At 34.9% G+C, this 25,942-nt stretch overlaps 1 protein-coding gene across 8 annotated transcripts in view; it reads right to left on the bottom strand.

The window, feature by feature from the left end:
* Positions 1 to 25,942, bottom strand: part of NLGN1 (neuroligin 1) — an 831,070-nt gene that overhangs the window by 674,172 nt on the left and 130,956 nt on the right. For 5 of the 8 annotated variants that reach the window (XM_036930909.2, XM_036930906.2, XM_036930901.2 and 2 more), the window contains exon 1: positions 6,292 to 6,952. The exons of 2 other annotated variants lie outside the window; for them this stretch is intronic. The gene's annotated coding sequence lies outside the window, so the exon portion shown is untranslated. Of the gene's footprint in view, positions 1 to 6,291; positions 6,953 to 25,942 lie in introns of those variants that run through there. One more of the 8 variants, XM_036930904.2, reaches the window with a different exon arrangement.

The raw sequence follows: 25,942 nt of genomic DNA, 5'->3' as shown, positions 1-25,942 counted from the left end.
GGGCAGTTAAACCTTTGTGTCCATTCAGTCCCAGGCTTCTGCTGGAATTGGCAAACACTATAATGACTATTGTTTAAGGAGTAACTGTCTACTAGAAAGGGGACTAAGATTACTGATTCCTTTCACATAAGGCACCAAACAACAATAATGACTTCCTGTCACTCCTGACCTGGCTTAGAGCTTAACCAGTGGCCCCAAAGGGGAAAGAATATTACTCTTGGAATCTTCTTCAGATATCCACATCTTTGATTCCCCTTCATATTAAAGTTCTATTAGTACTCAAAATAAGAAACTTAAAAACAATGCTCTCTCTATTCATGAACCATTTGGAAAACACCAACGAATAAGTAGGTACTCACAAGAATTTAATATACACATGAAATAGAAGTTACTAAATGAGTTCACCATTTAAATAAAATTAAATAATAAGGAGCTTGGAATCATAAATTGTTTTCTAAAAAGAAAAAAATAATTAAATAATGATGAAACACCAAACTTCATTACATTTTAGACTTACTGTCTATATCCTAAATGTTTGAAATAATCTTTACTGCTTCCAAAGCTCCTTGAGATACCATATTTTCTTCATGGCAAAAAATAACTCTACTGAACATTTTGGTAAATTATAACCAGAATTAATCCTATTATACCTTTAAGTCTTAGTAAAATAATTTATCAAAATAAGTAAAATAAACTATATAGAAATCACCAAAAAGTCTCAATTATTAATTATCTTTGATCAAAATGGAATCTTTTGAATATATTCCTTTTTATTTTTGGAATTTTGTAAGTAACTTCAAAATTTCTATCAATTTAAGTAACAATTGATTTATGTTAAGAAAAAACAAAAAATGAAGTGACTATCTATTAAGCAAGAGGTTACCTATTAATTGTTAACGTCCAAGGCTAGAACTAGGTCTATTTATTCATATAACAAATATTTACCTGTCTTTAGTAATGTGCCAGGCACTGCTCTAGGTGCTGGGGAGGAATACACAAAGCTTTGAAAAACTAGATAAATACCTCTGCTATCAAGAGAGTTCGAGACTACTACTGCTAGTCTTATTTCAGGATGCAAAAGGTTTTACATTTGAATATTCAATAACTAGTCAGATTTTATTACTGAAGGCCACAGCTCTAAATAATAAGAACTTTCAGCATTAATTTCATAGTAACATATGCAGTAGAACACTTGGCACGGTTAAAGAGAAAATGAAACGAGTGACTTGCTTGTACCCACAAAAAAAAGGATAGCTAACACTGTCACTTCTGTGTAAAATTTTGGACAGCTAAGTAATACAGATTTAAATTAATAATGACAGATGCACTGACTCAGCATAAGGGTGGTTGAAGTGAACCTTTATTTCTTGCAGTGTTATGGTTAACTATTAAATGTCTCAAGTATTATTTTCAGGTGTGAGTATTGTGAAAATTGTTAAGTGATGTCATATATAGTGGTCACTGTGTTCTTGGTTCCATCTGTCATTAGAGGAGTGGCCGTCCTATGGAGAAAACTTACACTGGTGATGACCCCAAGTAAGTTTTAATCAAATCAGTATTCACTGACTGCATGTGTGCCCTTGTTGAATTTCCAAGCATAGCAAGTATTTCATATGACAATATGTAAATATTCACCTTAGCTATTTAAAAAAAGGCAACAAGAATTTCCAATTTACTTGGAAAAGTTACAATTAACCTCTTTTGTCCTGAAGACCCAACATTCGTGGGTGTGTCAAAGAAGAAAAACCAAATATCAATTGGATGTTTCCCAAAAAGGCAGTTTTTGAGGAACATGTAAGTATTGTTGAGGAACATTTGTATTGTTGCCTGACTTCTTCAATTTTCCAGAATGTACCTGTGTTATTTAGATACAGACAAAATGTTAAGAAGAGCACATTGTAAGTCAACACTTGCCTGATATTCTATCTCTTCCCCAACTTCTGACCACCTCACTCAAATTACCACAATCAAATAAATATAAATATGCAAGCAAACAAGTAACTCTAATTATCTAAATTATGCCAAAAGGGAAATGGAATTATAGGTGCAGGTAAATTTATAAATACCTTTTACTAAAGGACCACCTACAGCATGATGCTGTAGGCTTGTTTAGGTAACTCTAATGGCAAGCCTATTTGGGTGCCAGAGAAGTAAATTACTACAGAAAAAGGAAAGGTTACCGTGTGGCCTGTCTCAAGGGAACTAGTTTTCTGTAGAAAGTGTGGCTTTTCCGTAAGTCAAACCCAAGCGCATCAACTTAAAGGCAGGTTCCATGATGTCAGCTGCATTAAGTAGGTCTAGTCTCTGCCTGGAACTTTATTTCCTGTGATGTATCACTGTGGTTTTTTATTTTACCTCTGTAACAGTAACTTAACTTGCATTTGTTCCTAAATGAATTTCATGCTCAACTTGTTTTTCTTAATTAAACTTCCTTTAGCAGTCTCTAATATGTGTATTATTAAAACTCATTAGTCCCATGAACGCTTGCCTGTCATTTTTTTGGCTACATATTCATATGTTGAAGGGCTCTGTTGCTATATATAGAAAGAAAATTAAATAATAAATATGGGACTTGAACGTTTTATGAGTGTCCAGATGAGAGAGTGCCTGCAAGGCCCATAAGGTTTCACACAAAAGAGGCATTACCGCTAAAGCTAACATGCTGACACATCTCTGATCTATAAAGTCTGCGGTAATGGCAGCAGTAAAGTGTTTTGCCATTGACTAGAATTTCTCTTACATGCAACGGAAATAGGCACAGAAGAGATTATATTGACTGTTATAAAAAGAATTCATATAAAATCCCCCAAAAGTTTAATGTCTAATAATTTCAAAGGCCTGCAGTGATTTACTAGTTTTCTCTGACTTCAGTTAAGCTTAGAGTTGGCAGCCTTTCTCTTTCATACAGGTTTGCTACCAAATAATTGAGTTTCCTTCTTTTTCTCTTTTTGGTTGTGGGGGGAATCTTGAAGGCAAAAATAGTTCATATCCTTAGCAACATAACAATATTCACCACTGTTAACACTATTCCATTCATCGTAAAACAAAAACAATTAAACCTGTTACTGTCAAGGAACCATTCTTCTTAGAAACAGTTGAGAATGTTGCTCTCTCACAAGATTAAGAAGTTAGTGACCTCAAAATGTTTTACATTACCTCTTCAAAGGTATTAAAAATGACACCCTACATTCATCATGAGTGGTCACTATTTTTTTCTGGGCTTGGCAAATTTGAGATATCAAAAAATTGGAATTTTTAATTAACTGAAAGTTTTGTCTTTGTTTTTTGCATTTCTCAATAAAGCAAAAATGCATTCAGGGATGTCATGTGTTATATTTCAACAAATCATTAAACAAGGATGGCCCTTTCAATTTGTTTTCAATTAAGAGTGCATAGTAATTTCCTTTAAAAATATTGGTTAGCGCAGAATGACATTTAACTGTGTTTAATTGTTTCAAAATCACAGGAGGAAGCTGCAGCAAATTGTTAGCTTCCACTATGTGTTAGGGTGGTTAGAACACATGGGAGACTTTGGAGGGACCGGGGCAGCTGTCAAGCAAAGCTCCAGTGAATGCAGTATCCGTTTTTCCATAGCAATAAACTTTGGGGAATCCAAGGCTATTTCTTGTCACATACATCAGGAACTGTGCTTGCAATTTTCAGGGCTAACTGAGTGCTTCCATCCTTTTACCCCAAACTACCACATTCTATGTTATTTCAAAGCAAAACTGGCACAATTGATCAAGGACACCACATTTTTTAAAATAATTGTGAACAAAGTATATATTTGGCTAAGGTGGAGCAAAATGTACTTCATTTTCTTAGGGAACTCTCAAATTTTTCAGAAGTTGTTAGAATGATCCCCTGTATTAGTGGAGAACATTAATGTAACTGCATACCTTGTTCTTAATTTACTGGCTATAGCTTTGAAAAATTTTGTGCTGTGTAATTTTGTTTATTTTTATTCCCATCATTATTGGTCTTCCAAACGTGGATCTCCTACCTATAAAGTTTACCAAAGTTTTGTGCAGAAACTGCTTGTAGAGCCCGCGGAGTAGGCCAAAGTTTCCCTTGTCATTTTCATTGCCAAAAAAAAAAAAAAAATGGAACAAAGCAGTAGAAGGTATAGATTATTCTTGACAGAGAAAAATATTGTTCAGCCATGACAAAAGCACTGTGGGCTGAGTCTTCTGTTTTATCACGTTGGTACATGCCATGACCAATAGCTCAGTGGTTATAAATTACACAAATTAACTTTTAAAAGGACCTCCTTTCTCATGTTTCATATCCTCCATCTACATTTGCATCAATATTATATTACCACTAGCCTAAAAATTAATCCCAGCCCACCTCCCATTTACCTTCATTATTTATTTACTATTATCATTTAATATGTTATTTACTAGCTGTCTTTTCTATTAATTTGAACTTTGAAAAAGGTGTTAAATATTACTGAGCTGTGTGGCTAGGATCGGTGACTGGCATGTACCAGAACACAGAACAACCATTCTTCTAGTTCACACTGCACATAAACCATGTGACTTAGAGCTGCGTTTAAAAAAAAAAAGGCAGACATAGGCTCTCAGCCATCTCCTTAAAACCTAACAATTGGGGTTGTTGAAACTATTTGTTGCTATTTTATCATCTTTTGACAAGCTTACACAAAGTCTGCAGAAATAGTAAATATTTTACTTTTCCACTGTAGAATTCTTGGGAGAAAGTTTTATATTTTGCTATCTCATATTAAAAAAGAAAAAGGAATGGCATTGCACTTGTTTTAGAATTTGGATTTAAGAAACAGAAATACACAAATCCAGGAAAGAAGTTTGGAAAGACTCTTATTTTAATACCAGAATATCTGATGTATCTGGAATCCTGAACTAATGGAATGATGAGTGCTTCAGATGACATTGAAGAGTTGCCTTTCAATGTGTTCACACATAATGGAGAGGCTTCAATGCTAAAGCTACAAAGGTATCTACATACATTTCATCATCTGTAAACAGAAACCCCCAAAAAAACATTTGATGTTTTCTTTAAAAGATTAAAATGTACAAAATACATTTTTTAAATATTTTAACAGTTATCTATCTCCATTTTATTCTAATGCTTTTGAATGTTTGAAAACTTAAAGTTTAACAAATTGGACTTTAATAGCAAAAGCCAACTAAAATTATGACGCTGAGGTATCAGAAGGCACAAGGTGGGGTGGGGTGGTGACTAAACCTATTTAATAAATTTATGTGTCTATATACAGATCTTAAATGAATCAGCTCATTGTTATTGTTCTGAATCTATGTGGACTTCAAAATTGGTTCCGAATAATATGCTTTTCTAGATTTCCAAGCAACTTTTAGTTTCCTAAGTCAATTAATATTCACTCAGTTGAGTGATTAATTTTAATTGCATGGGCTAAAATTGATTTTGCTTCGGCAAATCAACATGAAATTTTCTTGAGAGCTACAAAATAAAATAAAATAATAAAAAGAAAAAAATTCTCTGCATTCAGCTGCTTGGAAGTGTCTGGGAACGAGCGCGCACCGCTCAGTCGGAAAGAAAAGCCAGTTAAGTGGCGAGGCAGCGAGGGAAGTGCTCCAGTAATGCAGCCGGCTCCCTGACGCACTCGCCAGCCTGGGCCCTCGGCAGGAAGGCTGCAACGCCTTCCTGGACTCGCTCAACTCCAAGAAAGTTACCTCGGACTGTATTATGCAAAGTCGTGCAAGAGAATTCTAAGACAACAGTGTGACCAGTCACCCACTTCTGTCTCTGTCCTATGCAGTGACTCTATAACCCTCCAGTGTGCGACTGAGAAAGGGGGAGGCGAGAAGGGGAAGGGAGAGAGGGAGGGAGACAACAGGAAAACGGCCAATTCCCCCGCAGAATTCCCTTAAGCCAAGGCAGCTGTCGAAACCGCCGCCAAAGCAGCAGCGATTTTCTACTTGGGCTTCCCTCCCACCCGGCCCCCTCCAAGCAGGTTTTCCAAGGCCATTGCCTCCTCTCCTAAAGTATCACTGGGAGAAAGCCCTGGATGCAAGAGGGATCTCCCAACTGGAAGATTTTTAATGCAAAGTTGAGAGCTTAGAGGGTTGCTTGGCTTCCGCATCGACGCCACAAAATAAGGTTTTTGAGCTCGACCTAGGTAGCTCCCCAGCGATCCACCCGGAGATGCGCGAGGTGGTTGTACGTCCCCCTTCCCCTCTCCATTTCACTAGCACGGTGTCCGCAGCACCCTCCGCGCAACGGCACACAAACCCAGGCATCTCCCTCCCAATAAAAGACCCCCAAACTTACCCTTAGTAAGGTAAATCCACAGAGGGAGCCCCCTCATCTTCCCCCTGTCCCCTTTCAGTAATCAAGGAGACAGTTTCTACAACACTTCGCCGTCAAATTCAAGCTGAATTGGTCAAAGTATATACCAGACCAATACTAGAGGCTTTTTTTTTTTTTGAATCTCGAGCACCCAGTAATTCTTGTTTCAGAATTCAAGATGCTTCCTTTATTTATTTTTTTCTTCCTTTCAGCCGCAACCCCAGTTTTGCACACCCCCACACACCTTTTTTTTATTCACCCACGGACACTTCCAAAACGTGTCGATTGATCCTTTCTTCTCTCCAGATGCAAGCACAATCCAGAATCCTCGGGACCCAAAGCCACCTCCGTGTAAATCCGACCGTAAGGCAAGAAATACAAATGATCAAACAACGTTACTTCTTTCAGCTGCAATCAGATAATCCTACTAATCCAATTGATTTATCTCGATTGGAAATTGACCTCAAAAATGAATCTTCGGAGCTGATGTCCAGTGGAGCGATTTCATAGCCCTGTTCCGGCGACCAAAAGAACTGTGGTTTCTTTCTTTCTTCTTTTTAAAAAATCTTTTTAGATTCTGGGTGCACTGCTCGCGAAAAATGCCGAGGACCCTGGTTTTCCCCTAATATAGGTTTCTACTTCAAATCGGTGCAGGATGAAAAATGGTACGAAGATACCCCTAGTGGCTCAAGGTAATATTGCAGGGATCTCACTTTTTTTTTTTTAATCCCCTCTCCTCACCTTTTTTTTTTCCCCTCTTCCCCTGTAGATAATTGGCTGCAACAGTAGTTAAACAAGAAAGCTGAACGGATATTAACATGAATAGCATATGACTACTTGAAAAAAATCGTCTGATTTTCTTTGTTTTACACTAAAGACTGAATTATCTACGCTTCTGTCTGCCCAGTATTCCGTCTTTTTCAGCAGTACTTTCCCCAATGGCATTTAGTAGTTGAAATGCCAGTTTGGGGCAGCTAGTGATTTCAAAGCAAATGTATTCATTTCTTGAATAATTACAGATATCAAAAGAAACCTCAATCTTCCTGAGATATGTCACTCTTAGTAAACCTTTAACATTTTGTTTCCTTTAAAGGAATATGATTATGGATACATATTTTTTTAGACAATCTTTCTTCATATTTTGGAGGTTTAATCTTCATTCAGCAGAGCAGATAAGGCTGCTGTGAGGCTGTGGTCAAAGAGCAAAACCAAAGTGTGGTTATCTAGGCCTCAATGTTGCTTACCTGAATCCTTTGCAATTCAATGACCTCAATATTACTACTAGGATTTTTGACAGGTTCTAAAGGAAAAGAACCAATACAATGAATTTCCAGACTCTTCTTTGGTAAGCAATACTTCACAAACCTTACTGTGCCTACTGATAATCCAGGAATCTCTTATAAGTGAGGATTCTGATTCAGTAGGACAGGGAAGGGATGAGATTTTACATTTGTAAAAAGCTCTCTGACCAGACTCTAGCAAACTTGGGAAGCTGGATTCCCTTTCACACAGGTGCATGCAGCAACTGCAAGCACCCCATGATGTCATTTCTAAACTGTCTAAGTAATTAAGCCTTCTTAGTGTATCAGCTGTTAGTCAAATGAGACTTCCTTCTACCACTGTTTTTTTATTAATTGGCTATGTGACTTTGAGCAGTCACTTTTTTGGCCCATGGTTAGTTTATCCATTAAATTAAAGAGTAAACCCAAATAAAAGAAAAAAAATATACCTGTTTCTAGATGGGAGACTCAATACTGCAATCTATAAAATGAATGTAATTATTATTAAATTACAGTTCTTCATGGAACTTGAAAAGTTAATTCTAAAATGTATTTGCAAGAGCAAAGGGTCATAACTTGTCAATACAATTCTGAAGAACAAGCTTTGGGGTATTTCCATATGAAATATTAAGGCTTAATATAAAATGACAGTAATTGAGGCAATGTAGCTTTGGTTCAGGGATAAAAACTAGTCCAATGGAGTAGAATAGAAAGATCAGATATATATCCCTGAATTTACAGGAACTTGATAAATAACAGGTTAGATTAGAGAGTAAAGAGGAATAATGACATTCAGACAATAGACTAGGCATATGAAATATTGTAATATTAGCTCTTAGCTTCTACCCTAAGTATATATTTCAGATTGACAAAGACAAAGAGCAAAACTTAAAAACTTTTAGAAGGAACTAGCATTATGATTTTGTGTAGAAGGTTAAAGAAAGGCTTATTAAACATTAAAACATAGAAACTGAAGTCCATAAAGGAAAAATGTTATATTTGATATATTAAAATTAAAAATTTATATACATCAAAAAAGTCAAGGCATAGATTGAGAGAAGATATTTGCTATGCATATAACCAAACAAGGATTAGTATCCAAGTATATAAAGATTTTTTATAAATCTATAAACACTAAAAATAGGAAAAAATTAGTCAAGAGGATGAATAGTCAGTTGATGGAAGAGTGTTCTCAATATCCAATAAACATCTGAAAAAAGTACTCAGTTTCCCCAGCTAATAGAGAAATGCATGTTAAAATGATATTTTACAGCTATATATAATAACATTTCAGAGCCATAAATTGACAGAAATTTGTAAGCCCAGCAACACAAAATATTGACAAGGATGTAGAGAAACCATAGAAAGGTATATAATACTTCAGAGAGCAGTTTACTGATAGTTGAAGATTCTCATATCCTAAAATCCAGTCTCTCTACTCTTGTGTACTTCTCTTCACATGTACAGAAAATACGCACTGCTGAATTACTTGAAAGAGAAAAAGAAAAGGAAACAATCTAAATACCTTTGGACAAAATAGGGGACAAGAAATTTATAGAATATTCACACACTGCAATATTAGATACAATTAAAAAAATGAATGCCCTCATAGCTACTGGAGTTAGCATGGATGAATCTCAAAAATGCAATGTGAAGCAGCAACAAAGGCGGGTTACAGAAAGGTATTTGTGGGTTGATACCATTTATATATTAAGTTAAATATGCAAAATGATTATTTTATTTTTGAATATATACCTATGTAGCAAAAGTATACAAATGTGTGATAATGATAAACATGAAATTCAGAGTAGAGGTTATCTCTGGTAACCATTGAGGTTAATGAAATTGGGAAAGCATCACAGGGAGCTTCAGGTATATCTTCAGTGCTCTATTTCTCAGGCTAAATCTTGAGTACAGAGGTGTTTATAATATTACATATAAATTGTATGCCTAAACTATTCATTAAAATGAAATATTTAAACTAGATGATTTCTATGAACCCTATATAGTATTAGAAATAATTCTAAGTAGAATAAGTATATGTAGAAGTGAAAAATAAATATTATGGGAGTTCGGGCTTTCATAATGTGCTTTCTACACAGAGATTTTTGTCATACCCATTACTCTATAACGGGTATGACAATTTCCAGCTAGCAAGCAGAAATCACCACCTAAATGAGAAAAATGTGATTGAAATAAAGGAAAAAATATAACCCTCAACTAGCTCTTTCTTGTATTTTCCTTTGATCTCACACTATAGTAACAGGGCCTTTGAAATTGTGAAACAGGCAATCAATCAATTACACTCACTTCTGAACAGTTAACTGGAAACCACCAAAGCCAAAGTAGCCCTAAAGCCAAACTACAACCCAAAAGATAATTCTTCCAGAATATTTGAAATACGTATGTGAATTCAAATAGGGAGGCTTTGTTTAAATGAAATATGAGAACTAGAAATCTCATTTCAAAGTCAATAGAAAATATTTTTCATAATTCATTCAAAACAGAAGACAATACCCAATATTAGAATGGAATTTTGTTAGAGACTAATCATAGCAGTGAGTTAGATAAGCAATTATTACCACTCAACTCAACATCAAACCCAGCAAAGATGCCTGGACAAATCATCAAACAATCCATTTTCAACCATCCAGAAGAGCATTCCTAGGCAGTAACCAAAGTAGTGTGGTGATGAAGAAACAGTGAAATTTCCTTCTGTGACAGAACAGACAAGGGGGACGGAGTGAATGTTAACATTTATGAAATTTGGAAGGCTGACATAGCTTTTCAGCAACTACTTATTGAATACCGCCTGCATACTGGCACAGTACAATGCATTTCACAAGAGACTAAACTTAAAAACAAACAACCAAGTAGCTTAAAACCTATACATGCTTACGTTACTCTACAAGAAGATATGTCAAAGAAATAATCAATCTTCCCATGTTTTCTTCCGTCTGCTACTTCTATAGCTTTTCTTCTTCCTTCCTAATTACAACCCTTAAATAGAATTCGTGCCTCATATCAAATTTACCGAGTATCATAATTCTTCCAAGTGGTAAAGATACCTCAAGACAAATGCTGGGCATAGAAGCTACAGGGCATAAATATGCAAAGAAATAAAAAGCTAACCATTTCAAACAATAAGGCTTCTCTCTCACTTACCAACTTTACATTTCCCTGTATGGCCCTGGAAGATGACTGGTTAGCCAGAGACGGGTAAGATTCCTCAAGGGAGGAACAACCTAAGACAGGCACAGTCGCAGGGGGGTCATCAGGTGAGAAATTGGGGATCAACAGAGGTGAGGCTTAGAACATCACCCCCCCGTTCTGAGAGAAATCTTCTGCATACGTGGATGTTTTATTGCCCTTGTCTAGCTTGGATTAACACATAGTCTTCTACAGGCACACACCTGATCATCTGCATTTGCTCTCTTACAACACTAAACTATGTTTTCTACCTTTATCTTGTATCTACCTACCACTTCAGCATTTTATTAAAAATAATAATAATAAAGAGAGAAATGTGGTATCCACATATAAATCAAGTATAAAAGCCAAATGAGTATTCATATTTGAACTGACTGTTTATAGTTCATAATGCATGAGCAAAAACGAAAGTTTCTGTGATGACTGCCCTTGTACTGTTCACTATGTAACTTATTCATTATGTAAGAATTTGTTCTCCATGTAAGAACTTGTTTGTTATGCCTCAGAAGATTGGAGACTGACGAAAATTAGGCTTGGGGTGGATTAATGATTGTGCATTGAGCATTGACTCCCCTATATAGAATTTTATTGTCGTTAACAACCATTTGATCAATAAATATGAGAGATGCCCTCACGAAAAAAAAAAAAAAAAAAAAGGACAGACTTCCAATGGTAAAATAAATAAGTAACTGGGATGTAATGTATAGCATAAGGAATATAGTCAAGATATTGTAACAGCTTGGTAGGGTGATAGCTGGAACCTAAAATTATGTATATAAATGTTTTATCACTGTGTTGTACACTTGAAACTAATGTAATGTAATACTGTGCGTCAACTACCCTTCAATAAAAAATAATTATCTAAAAATAAATAAATAAATAAACAACCATCACAAATCCTTGCTTTGTTTTTGATAATTGGCTTGTTGATTGAAAATGGTTACTAGTTCTTTTGAATTAATACTTCACCATCCATACTGAAGATAAGCTATTAGATATTAATATAGACTGAAGGTTTCATTTTCAGTGTGTTTAAGTACAAACTGGTTGGACAGGGTAAAGTAGCCAAAGAAGGAAGAGTAAAAAATGTAGGAGGATGAGGAAAGGTAGAGGAAAGGAAGGAGAAGGTTGAGCATAGAACTGACTCAAATTTCATTTATCTCCCTGGTGATTATTTTAGGATTGAAACGGACTTAATCTTTGTATCCCTCAGAGTACAAATGATGGCCGAATGAATGACTTAATAGATCAAAGAGTGAAAACTAGTTGATACATGAGGAAAACAAAGTTTATTCTCTATATTGGACAGGCTTGCTAATCTCTCTTCAGAGAATGAAATTTAATAGAGATAGGAAGTAAAAAATGACTAACAATAATGGAAAATGAAAAGGACATGATTGGCAGACGAGTGCCAACTGGAATATGGGATTCCAATTAGATTACCTGTTGTAGGATTACATATCTTATTTTGGTTTCTAGAAACAAATATAAAATGATTAATACAAAATGAATCATGTAAAGAAATAGCATGGTTGAACTGAAAATAGATGAAAAAGTACTTAATTGTTGCTTTTAATACAAGAAGAGTCATTACGGTAAGAGGTTTGTGATTTTTTTTGAATAATTGATATAAAAGCACATCTTTTATGACCAGGTCAAACCGACTAAGTTCTGCTTAGTAGTAAACATTTTAGGATGTTATGAAAGATTAGTGTTTTATGTCTGAAAAAAATCAACAACTTATAAAATATTGTAAAACAGATTTCTAAAGTAAGTCTTGGGAAAAAAATATTCCTCTACCATCCTCAGAACTCCCCTGATATAACCTCACTTTAAATGTTCAAGATTTGAATCTAAATAAATGGCAATTGGGAATTATGGAAGGCATTAAAATAAAAAGTACTGCCATATTATAGGCCTGACAACTGCAATGGTGGTTGTTTATGAAGAGGTTCTTTCTGAAGGGAAGAATCTGCTCAGACAATCCTACTTAATTAGAAAAGACTACTTAAACATTTGACATAGTGAATATTTATTTCAGGGACGTGTTGGGAGAACACATCTGTTTGAATGATAAGTGCCAGTTGCATCTTTGTATTTCATGGTGTGAAGACTTGTAATGGAAACCAAGGAAACAATGATCAAGACTAGGTGTTTTAGGATGACACTGTCACAGAGAGAAATGGGGCCACTTCATCAAGACTGGTTTGAAATACTGAAACATATTTTCACAGTTACAGGGCTAACATCAGAAATAAACTCAGATTTCCAAAACAAACAAATCATTTTGAACTTCCAAATACTGGTACCATTGTTTTAATAATTAAAAATATGTTGTTTCTTTTTCAAGGAGTTCTTTCTTTTGTATCTGCAATTTGTACTTTAACTGGTACAATTTTTCTTTAAAAATACATTAATTTTTCAACTTCAAAAATGTTAATTGTTAATAGCCTAATGTTATTATTTTGCAGAATATTTTATTTTAAAATGAAGATTTTTATACATTTGTGACATTGAATAATGTTTATACTGACCCTCTAATAACCTAACAGATTCTCTTGTTATTTTAGCTGCTTTTGACTCCATCATACCATGATTGACTTTAAGCCTTACAATGTAGTCAAAATGAGTTAAATTATATTACATGGGGTTAAGAATTCCTTTTGTATTGAGTAAATACAACCAAATTCTCATCCTATTTGACATAGTCTTTTAAAGTATATTGTACAGTATTAGCTTATTTGACTCTATGTTTTCAGTATCAGCAAAATTTACTGTACAATTTGACCTAATTATGGAAAAGTCATATGAAAAATCAATGTTCTATAATTCAATGTGGAAAATGAAACTTTTATTTATATCCCAATGGCATTGCCATCTCATTGACTTCACAGACACGGGTTGTGTACTCTTCTTTCTCTGGATAGGATTTGATGCTAATTACACAATTAAAAGTAAACACCAGCCTTGATTATCATTATTGTTCAATTAGTGACTTAATGAGCATCACTTACCTGTCCCAAAATATTTAGTTCCATAATTTCCTAAGACATTAAATAAAGGAGACTCTTAAATGACATCTCCAAGAGAATGTTTCTGTGTGCGTGTATGTATGGCCATGCATGTGTGTGTCCATTTCTCTCTCTTCTCTCTCTCTCTCTCTCTCTCTCTCTCTCTCTCTCTCTCTCTCTGTCTGCCTCTCTCTCAGGATCTCTGAACACATAAATCTGCCTCAGTTATTTTTTGATTGTTTAAATCAAACTTGGAATTATGTCACAAATGTCTCAAAAAGATAATTTTCCTAAAGTCACTTGTATTTGGTTTTAGAGCTTTCTTTTTTATTATATATTAATAAAGTTATTTCTGATAATCTGGAAACAAACAATAGAATTATGTTAATAAATAAAATGATAAAGCCATATTAAACTCAATGTATAAGAAGCTGTTCAACCTTCCAACCATCCATTTTAAATATCATGACCCTCAGCCTAAGCACTGTGGCTTTTTCTCTAAACATTTCCCAAACTACCCTAGAGATAAAAAATAATAATAAATGGTGTTTTGTTACAAAAACAAAACAAAAACACCTTGATCCTTCATCTCTAGATAGTACTAGAAGTGAGGGAGGAAGTGGAAGATAGATACTGGTAGTTTTTAAAAACTAGTTGCTGAAGTAGGTTAGGCAGAGAAGATAAAGTCAAATAAATTCAAAGCAAGACTTGTTATAAGTCACAAAGTAGACAGATTAGCAGGGTAGATGGTTTACATGTATTAATAGGAAGTTCACCTATTATATGAGGGAATGAGAGTATAAATTTTGGCTGTCTGTAATACATTAAGCCAGTTCACAATTCATATCCCCATATTCACAAGTCGATAAAGGATACAGGAAATATCTTATAGCTGAAATTACTTTTACCAGGACTCAAACTAATCATTAAAACAAGCAGTGTATATTTGAAGTGTGGGCCAAAGAATTGCAGTTTTATAGTCCTTGTATAGATGCCAAAGATCTCCTTTTGCCTAATATAAAAAAACCTAAGAAGGAAAATGACTAAAGCAACTAAGGTTACACTGAGGTCAGTAACAGTGTTAGATGAGGAGTCATTACACAGTGCCACTTCAGACTTGTGTTTATGTTTGGTGGTTGGTGTGTCTGATATTCTTGAGGTATTTGATCCCAACCAACTTTTAAAAGTTGTAATTAGCAAACCAAGAAAGCATAACATTATATATATTCAATATAGTAAGCAGAATAACAGCCCTCCCATCATGTCCACATCCTGATCCCTGGAATCTGTGAATGGTACATGAAAAAAGGGACTTCGCAAATATTATTTGATTGAGTTAAGGATATTGAGATGAACCCAGGGTAATCACAAGGGTCCTTACAGGAGGGAGGCAAAAGAGTCAATTAGAGCAAGAGATGTGGTAGCTGAAGCAGTGGACATAATGAAATAGAGGACCAGAACTCAAAGATGCTACACTGCTGATTCAGAAGATGGAGGAAAAGACCATGAACCAAGGAGTGCAGGTGGCCTCTAGGAGCCGGAGAAGGGACGGAAATGCACTTTTCCCTAGAGCCACCAAAAAGAAAGCAGTCCCTGCCAACCCACTTTGGAAATCTGACTTCCTGAACTGCAAGTTAATAAATTTCTTTGGCTTTCAGCCACTACATGTGTGGTAACTTGTTTGTTACAGCAGCAATAGGAAGCTAATACACTTAACTAAAACTATTCAAAATATTCTGGGAATAAGCAGTGCTGCCCAATAGAAACATAATATGTACTATATAAGCAATTTTAGATTTTCTAGTGTATACTTTAAAGAAAGAAGAAAAATTAGGTTAAGTTAAATTTAATAACATGTTTTATTTGGCCCAATATATTAAAAAACTATCATTTTGTCATGTAATCACTATCAAAAATTACTGAAACATTTTATAATTTTTCATTCATAGTCTATATATTCATACATTCAATATAATGTATATATTGATATTGCATATCTAGGGGTCTAGAGCACACCTCAGTTTGGACTAATTCCATTTCAAGAGCTCAATAACCACATATGGCTAGTGACTGCCTTATTAGATAGTGCAGCTTCAGACTATAAGAAACAAATTGAAAAGAAAAATTTATATGTAATTCTATATATGATTCTAGTGTTCTCTTATATAACAATCTAAGTTAAGAATCAGAAAGGCAGCTAAAGAGGTCAGGATGGTTGTATGGCCAATTTTCTGGTAACTTTGTCCTTGAGAATTGTATTTAAAAAGAAAGAACAGAAAAGGAACAAAAATAAAAACAAAAAAATAACAAAAGAAGAGTATGATTACCTAAGGATACTGAGTTGTCTGATGTTTATGTAAAATGCTGAGGATAATAGTATAGAAATTTCTCTGGTATTTTCAGAGCAAAAAGATTACCAGGGAAAGAATAAGAATGACAGTGCTTGGGGCCAGCTATGTAATATGAATAAATGACCAAGAGAAAAGCAAAACTATTAAACTCTAACTTCCAATGTCTCCAAAGAGAAGAATGATGTTCAGCTGGAAAATAATATGATGGTGAGGAAATGGGAAGAAAGCCTAAAGGTGATTTAAATTAGTTTTAAGATTCCAGGTCTGATTTAGACCTAATAGGATACTAAAAATACTTGAAGATGTGTTCTTAGAACTAATATCTATTATCTTTATGTCACCATAGAAAAGTATCATGAAAATTATTAACTGTCCTGGTTTTCAAATAGGATCCCATAAACTGAAGTTTTCTATTCTTGACATTAACTGAAATTCTAGAACCCAGACTCACATGTGTTCACTAAGTTTATATCAAATCAAAATAAAATATTTTTATTAGAGTTACTGGAGTGGCAGGTCAAAGTGTGGTTTGAATTGATTTCATTGAAGGCTGTTTATAAAAATCACTCACAATTTTCTTCTGGACAAAACTGTGAAGTATGGGCTTAATGACGTAGTTGAGTGGATCCTTCGTAAACTGAATGATCATTCTTTTGTATCGTCGATGAATGTTCTTTGATGTGGAGATGATGAAGAGAATGTTCTCTTCTCTTTTCTCATTTTTGAGGATTAAAATTTCTAAAATGGTTTATTTTGTAATCAGGCCTGTCCATTAAGCAAATTAGTCTAATGGTGGTTATGAGTGAGAAGCTTTAGTGGGAGTCTGCCTTAGACCATCAAATAGATTATTTAAAACCACCAACTGTTTTTGGAATTATGCTTTTCAATCATGCTTTTTCAAACTATTTATTAATAAGGAGCTTGATATAAATTTTTTAAATATAAAGTTGAATTTTAATTCAATTTAATCAAATTTTGACATCTAGATTATGTGTTTTCTATTGCAATATGGAAATCAAGGTGTCCTTAATTTTTGTTTATTCACTGATATAATATTTCTACTGAATTAATCAACCATATTTTTATTGAAAGATATTTCTATTGATAGTATTTAACTGAATCACAAAGAACTCTGGGTTGTATATAGAGTATGTTTAATAAAAGCTTGAAAATTAATGTAAATTTAAAACAATCAAAATACAACTTAATATCTATCTTAATTTTTTCTGCATACATTTCAAATTACCTTTTACAATGTAATGGCAATGTTGTTTCATGTTTTTGACTCCTAGTTCTGGAAAACCTAGAGAGACTTTCTCTATCCTCTTTCTCCAATTACATCAAGAAGTAGACCAGGAAGCAATATAACATACAAAATAAAAGTAAAAATAATAGTAATCAAAAAAATTTTTATTGTCTGTCTCCTTCCTTCACTCATTCTCTCTCTCACCCTCTTCTCTTCTACCTCTATCATTTTTAACATACATATAATAATGTATAATTTTATAATACATATAAAGTATATAATTATATATCATATTAAATGTATTTAATTCCACTGTATTATATATATTATATATTTAATTATATTCATATATTTAATACACATAAAATAAGAATGAGGTTATACATATTCCCATGTAGCTACCACATTGACTAACATTTTTACCTACTCCTTTGCTCTATCAGCAGTCTTGGAAGCATGCAGAGTTAATAGTTATAATAACAAAAACAATGTCAACTCTTATTTTTTAATGCATCCTCTATACTTTGTTCCTACACTTACATGCCCTTCAAATTTGAAGGGTACACATAATTTTTCCCATTTTTCCTTTAAGTCAGAAAACTGAAACCCAGTAACACCGAGTGACTTTCTGCCATTAACAATTAAATTAACAGATTAAACTGAGATTGCATTCAAATTTAAATCCAAGCCTCTTGTTCTTCCTGTTCACTGTGCAGGATGGTGAACTCAGAACTGAAGGTCTGGATATGGACGGAATAACTCCGTGCTCAGGAGTTATAGAAATAGAAAGGTCAGTTGGAATGTCCCTAGAAGACAGAAGGGTCACCTTTGGGTAAAGGGATGCCCCATGCACTGCTCAGGAGACAGTGCTAATACCAGGACTTGGTTAGCTTCAGTCACTCTGCCTCACATAGGGCCAATGCTGCTGGCTGCTCTGAGGAACAGCAGAAGGTCATGGTGTTCCCCGTAGTGACAGACAGTAACTTCACCCCTCAGGAAAGCTGAACTATGTACTAACATGAGGAACTAAAGAGAAGAGCATTGCCAAGTGCTCAACTTGGAAGCCGATAGCAAAATTCTCTTTAAATGACCAGTCAGCTAAGAGAAAATGCCTAGGCTGCCCCAGCCAACAGTGGTTTGCTAGTAAAAGGGTTGGTTTCCCTGATTATCTGGGAAAGGGTGCTGGCTAGTAACCACAGACAAGGCCGACACTGAAAGATGTAGCCACATACACCAGGGAGGTGTAATCAGAATAGACTATGACAGCAGAAGAGTCCACTAAGGTTAGGGAGACAGATCACAGAGGACCTGGTAACATCAAGATGATTTATACAGGAACTTCAAGTGACATTGGATTTCATGATGTGAACCCACATCAGTCCATGTCTGCATGGCTGTCAGCCTCCTCACTGGCCTCCCCTCTCCTCATCTAATTTTCCTTCAATCCATTCCTCACAACTGATGCAAAATCATCTTTTTATAACATACATCTGGTTAAATCACTTCTCTGTTCAATTATTAGTAAAATTGGTGGTTCTCACTATGTGTGCCCATTGGAACCCCTTGAGCTAGAGGGTTAAAAATACCAATACTTGGGCCTGACTCTCTGCTGTACCCTCTATCCCCATCCCATCCCTGCAAACCAATTAAATTAGAGGCAGCAAGGGTAGATCATCAATACTTTCTTTTTAAATTTATTTTGGTATCATTAATCTACAATTACATGAATAACATAGTAAGATGCTATAGAATCACTACTTTTCTTCTCTGTGTATATTACCTTTCCCGTGTACACCCCCACTACATTATGTGTGCTAATTGTAATGCTCCTTTTTCCCCCTTATCCCTCCCTTCCCACCCATCCTCCCCAGTCCCTTTCCCTTTGGTAACTGTTACTCCATTCTTAGGTTCTGTGAGTCTGCTGCTGTTTTGTTCCTTCAGTTTTTGCTTTGTTCTTATACTCCACAGATGAGTGAAATCATTTGATACTTGTCTTTCTCCACGTGGCTTATTTCACTGAGCATAATACCCTCTAGCTCCATCTATGTTGTTGCAAATTCTTTTCTTCTTATGGATGAATAATATTCCATTGTGCATATGTACCACATCTTCTTTATCCATTCATCTACTGATGGACACTTAGGTTGTTTCCATTTCTTGGCTATTGTAAATAGTGCTGCAATAAACATAGGGGTGCATACGTCTTTTTCAAACTGGACTCCCGCATTCTTAGGATAAATTCCTAGGAGTGGAATTCCTGGGTCAAATGGTATTTCTATTTTGAGTTTTTTTGAGGAACCTCCATACTGCTTTCCACAATGGTTGAACTAGTTTACATTCCTACCAGCAGTGTAGGAGAGTTCCCCTTTGTCACCAATACTTTTAAAACAGTCCCAAATTATTATTATGTGCAGCCAGGACTAAGAATACTGACCCAGAAGGTACATTTCACACTTTATAAAATGGTATCAAAGCTTTCTTAAAAGCTTTCTGAACCCTGATAGCATAGAACAATGTGCACAGGATTTACCAGTCGTCGGACCTGGATTCAATTCCTCAGGTTTTCACTTGCTAGTGACACTTTATTCCCTTTGAGTTTCTTCATTTGCAATGTGGGAATGTCTACAAAAGGCAGAATTATCTATTTCCCTCAATATTTAGTTGTTCCCCTATTTACTCTGGGTAGAGAAAGATTGTTTCACCTAACACATGTTTAAGTTTTGCTTATTGGGAATGATCAATATTAGGAAGAGAAAGGGTTGTTGATTTTGTAAATGCTCCATGAAAACACCACCACCACTGATAACAACAATAAAACATCAAAACCTATTCTCCAAAGCTTTGTAAGGGGCATACTGTGAACAGCAGATACATAGTTTTTCAACGTAATGCTCAAAGAGTGAATGGATAACTCAAGGAAACATCTTGGAGCATAGGGTTATCAGCACTTTCCAATGAAGCATGGAATGCTTATTAAGATTAAATTTTATTTTAAAGAAATCATTCTTATACATCTTGAAAGCTGTAGATAACATTGTCCAATACAGAGATTTTTATATCTCTTCTAGGTGGAGAAACTTGAGCCAAGGAAAATGTGACATATTGTGACACTTCGATTAAGTAACCAGATCCTTCATGCCAAGTGCATCTTTGATAAAAGAGATTCTCATACATGGAAATACCTTTCAGCATTGGTGATATTTTCCTTAAGAATATCAATCATTTAAAAAAAGTACTTTAACATATCTTTTTTTATTAAAGTATTATTGATATACACCCTTATGAAGGTTTCACATGAAAAACAATGTGGTTACTACATTCACCCATATTTTCAAGACCCCCCCCCATACCCCACTGCACTCACTGTCATCAGTGTAGTAAGATGCCACAGAGTCACTATTTGCCTTCTCTGTGCTACACTGTCTTCCCCATGACCCCTTCACACACCATTAACATATGTTATTTTATTTGACTTACAAAAAAAACTTGAGACAAGAAAGCAGGTAACATTTGTTTCTTTTTATGACTGGGTATATTGACTAAAAGGAAAATGTACTATGTTATGGCTACTCAGAGGTTTGTCAAGTATAGAAATCAGACCTTGGACTCCTAGTCTGATGTTTTTTTCTAACAGTACACTTTGTTATTTTTCCTAAATGGAGAAATTTAGGCAGAAAAATGTAAGATAGCTTAGTCTTGTAGCTTTCAAAATACTTTTGGTGGAGGTTAAGTTTAAAAAGTCACATGAAATTGTAGCAACTATTTCAGGTTAAAAATAGAACTGATGTAGAAGGAAAAGAGGCAGGACACCAAGAGCCCTGCCTACCAGACTTCTCCATTCCCACCGGCAGCTGCCCCTGGAAGGCCTCTTGGAGCACCTTTCAAAACCAGTGGCTCTTCTTCCAAATGTGGAAAAAAGCCTCAGAAATCAAGTGAGTTGGCCAAGAAGCTTACCCAGTTAGCGACTTCACATTTTTTGATTCCTAATCAAATGCTCTTTCTTCAAACTTATAATGTCTTCTAGATCATGGGGGTGGTGACAGCCTTGGATACCACCAAGTCAGTCACCTGCTTTGCTGTCCAGGCATCTGTCCTGTCACACACGCCTTCTCAACACACACTGAGCTCCATGTATTTTTTTTTCAAATCCACTGTGCCCTTTCTTGAGCACTAGACTTCTGCATGGTTTTCTCTTTGGAAAGTTCTCTCTGAACTTTTTCCCAACCAATTCACCTTTCTGACTTCTACAGCTCTATCAAATCTTAGGTTTATCAGCACCAACTCTAGAAACTCTCCCATAGACCGAACCCAATCATCACCACCACCGCCACTATTGCCCCAACTCACTCTTTACTGTTACCACTCCCAAACTGGGTCAGAGAGTAAACTTAGCTAACCTATGCATTTCCATATCTCTTATCACACTTGCACTTCCACTAATTGCTCTTTGAGGAAGAGTCTTGCCTTTATCTACCTTTATTCAACAGCACTTTGAACCTACTTAGTGTCACAATAAAAAATATGTTCAAAGAAGAAATGCAAGAATGAATGCTATTTTCTATGTAATTTCTACAAAAAGCATGACTGAGGGGCAGGGCAGTATACATTGCAGGGAAGTGAGCCTCACTCGGGCTTGTTGCATGTACTATGTCATTCTGCTGAGAGATAGGACAGCCATGATCCTCAGCAGGCCCGAATTCACAGCTCTAAAACTTTCCATTATCATGAGAGAAAAACCTTGCCAGATACCTACCTTAAACAATCTAATATTTTATTTATGAATTTGAACAGAAAACCAGAAACAGCAAGCATTTGAGGAAAAGCAATAGCATGAAGAACAAAGAACAGATAAATAGAAAAAAATAACCATGGGTGGGGAAACCTATTTAAGGAAACAGAAGAAAATACATTTAAAAAAATTAACCTTTTACTCTTACTGAGATTCAAGGGACTACTGTTCAAATAAAACAAAAATAGACTTCTCTAAAAAATATATCTGTAAGAGAATGGAAAGTTTTTATAAAATTTGAATATTAAAATAAAAACTTAATTGAAGCCCTGAGTACCCAAATGCATGTGGCTGCAGATGAATTAAAAAACTGCAAGATGAAGTGAAAATATCCCTTTTAAGAATAAATACATAATACATTATAGAGAAACATTTATTTAAAGGCTAACAGTTCCATGGTTTCCCTTCATGTCTTTTACTTCTGTTGCTTTTAAGGAAAACTTAATATAATAATTTTACTGAAATCGTTATCTACAAAAACATATTTTTTAGAGGTACAAAACGCTCTCATAAAACTGATAGGATAAACTAGTACATTATTTGTGTAAAATCTTTGTGGAGAATAATTTTACTGCACTTTTTAAGGATCGTAACATTTCCATTGTACTTTTATACTTTTCACCTCAGGCAAAAGTACTAAGAAAACAAACACATTGCGTTGAAGAAATAAGTCCTGGAAACTCTTTTTCATTTTGAAGCCGCCTTTTTTTCCCTAATTTATTCATCAATTTTTTGTTTGTTTGTTTAATAGTTTTGGTTATTCATAAAATATCTCAAACCATTATTTGTCATTAATTTAATTTAGCTGCAGGATTTTGATGTTCAACAGATTTCTTCACTAAGAAAGAAAATATGTCTTCTTTCCTCTATAGGTGTTTCCTGGAGGTAAACCTAGTCCAGTGACTTAATTATCCTTTCTCTGGGAATTTAACCCAAAGAAATAATCCAAAAGAAGAAAACCTATGTAGGGGAAGATCCTCCTTGCAACGTAATTTATAGTAGCAAAACTAGGAACAAAAAAATATCTGGAATTAATAGAATATTTAAGTAAAATATGGTAAAATACTTGGTAAACATTATTAGATTATGTAGCAACATAGAAAAATATTCAAGATACAATGTAAGTGAAAGAAACCGTCTTCAAAGTTAAATTTATGCTCAGACTTCAATTGCATAAAATGTAAACATTTGAATTTGAGTAATTTGAAGAATATAAGAAATAAAACATTTGATTTATTTGAATGAATATGTACCTCCCTTATTTCCATTTATTTTAATGAACCTAGCACAATAGATTTTTTTAAAGGGTAAAACAAAATTTTCAATCTATCCTGTCAGTATTTCAAATTTACTGAGATTAAGAGTATCTTTAAAAGAAAAAATTGACTCTGTTTTGAATTAATAGTAAAATGTATGCACATATGGTTCATAAACTCAACTCTGACATCAAATGAGGGATCTTGAAATTGATGAATCAGCCTCCTCTAATTTCTCTTATTTATAGAAGGCAGCCATTTTTAATGTAGCAATAGAAACTTACACATATACCCACTTTACAGTTTTCAAAGTGCACACACACACAGACACGCACACACAATTATTCAACTCTTTTGACCATGAAGCAAAGTTATAGTAAATAAGAGGAATGAGTATTACAAGAGGTATAGATATTATAGGTATTGCCATCTTTTCTAAAAATTAGGATAAAAGAATTAAATAAATTTCCTAAGTTCCCACAGAATAGAATGAAACCCATTTCAACCCCATTCTACAGTAGTGTCATTTCATGACACCATTTGATAGTAGAAAAATTAATTATGCATTTAACTTACAGAGGATAAATTTCTTTTTTTTAAATATTCAAAATCCAGGAAAATTTTAATTATTTACATTTCATTTGTTCATTCCTTTTTTTTATGCAAGAAATATTTGAAGACCCACTATATACCAGACAGTCTGACGATGTCCTAAAGATAAACAGATGCCTAAGATAAAGTCCATCCTTAAAGAATTTACTGTCTAAGAAGGAAGACTCACAAATAAGTACAAGGTATGCATCAATATGATAACTGCCAAAGCAGAAATATCCAAACACACAGACAAGGAAATGCTTAATCATTTGTGGGATGTGGTTAAAGAGAAGGCTGGGAAAAGTACTTAAGAAAAGGTAATAATGGAGGATGACTAGAGTTCATCAGATGTAAGACAGAGCAGAGAGTGGTAATATTTAAGAAAGTAATTTTTTTCCCCAAATTTAAGGATTTCATAGGACTTTATCAATAGGTGTCACTAAAGAAACTGGTTTTGAAAGCATTAATTTCCAAATTATTTATTCTTGATTTGCATATGGTTTGTTAAATTATACAAGTTTTGGTGACCTACTAATTCACAAAGTGAACCAATCTGTCTGAATGATGTTGAAGTTGAGGTTGGGGAAAGTCAAGAACAATGCCTAACAATTGAACACCTAAGGAAGAACATGGGATAGACATAGCTTATCTCCATTCTAAAGCTATTTCCCATTGAAAGCATGACATACGAAATTTGTAGATCAGTTACCCCATTTACTAACCAGATATGATGATGGATATTTTCAAGCTCTCTTCAGATAAATTTGAAATAATAAAGTACTATTGTGTAATAACTGCCCAATATCAGCCACTCACTGCCATTAATTATCAGCTCACATCTCTCCATTATACCTCACTCCTTACAGGCCGTTCTGTACATAATCTCACTACTCTCAAGCCCTCTTATTTGTCTATGAATAATTGTTTGCTTTGAGTTTGAAGAGGGTGAACACAGTGAGGGATTAAATCTCTATTCACAATTACTGGGAAAATCAATATAATAGACTGAATTCTAATATACCTAAAATAGCTTTAATTGGTATTGTTTTCTTTCATTCAAGGGAAAAATACTCTGCAATACATACATGTATAGTGTTAATAGAATCCCCACTGTAACATCTGCTTCATCTTCACTCCGATTAATTCTGCTGTATTTGAAAGTGTCAGGTCTGTCAAAACATTTCTTATTGTCAAAACACCTTTGTGGTAGTGTAATTCAGTTTATCTTTATGTGGTAATTCATATAACCAGGAATCTGAAGAGCCATGTTTCAAAGTTGTGTTTCTGGAGATACCCTTCCTTCTTTGTGGTGCCAGGTATCTTACAATTTCCTTTCATTTCCAAATGCAGAGTAATGAGCCACCTTTCTGAGGAATTGTCTATGTTTCTTCCAACACTTTTTAGCGTCTACCTTCCCCCAGGTCCATTATAATTGTTAGAAGCAGGCTTTCTGAATGCACTTTAGGTTTTTTTTCCTGGCTCAGCAAAGTAGAACACGTGGGAATTCAGCAACCCAGGTCCTGGGATTTATTAGAGTCTTTGAAATATAATCTGAGTGCTCAGTGCCCAAATCCCAGTCACCTTCAGCAATCTTCTTCCCACTCCCTCAATGTCCTACTGCAAAATACCTGCTCCTGCCTTTGCATCCACTTTGTCCTCCATCCATAAGGAGGCCTGTCTTACTCCATTTAGTGTCCTAGAGGGACCTGGAAGTGACTGTTCTCCTGTACTCTTCACCTGGCTGCTCATGCTCTTCCTCATTCTCACAGAGCCCATTTCCTAGGGCTGGTCTAATGGTCCTCTGCTGCCTTCCCAACCTGACAGCAGCTGCAGGCCAGCCTGGCATCCCTTCCAACTTTGCCCTGCACTCCTTTGTCTCTCAGGCTCATCATCCTG

This window comes from Manis pentadactyla, chromosome 1 (assembly GCF_030020395.1).
Source record: "Manis pentadactyla isolate mManPen7 chromosome 1, mManPen7.hap1, whole genome shotgun sequence".
Taxonomy (NCBI): Eukaryota; Metazoa; Chordata; class Mammalia; order Pholidota; family Manidae; genus Manis; species Manis pentadactyla.
This window is presented reverse-complemented; position numbering and strand designations above follow the sequence as displayed.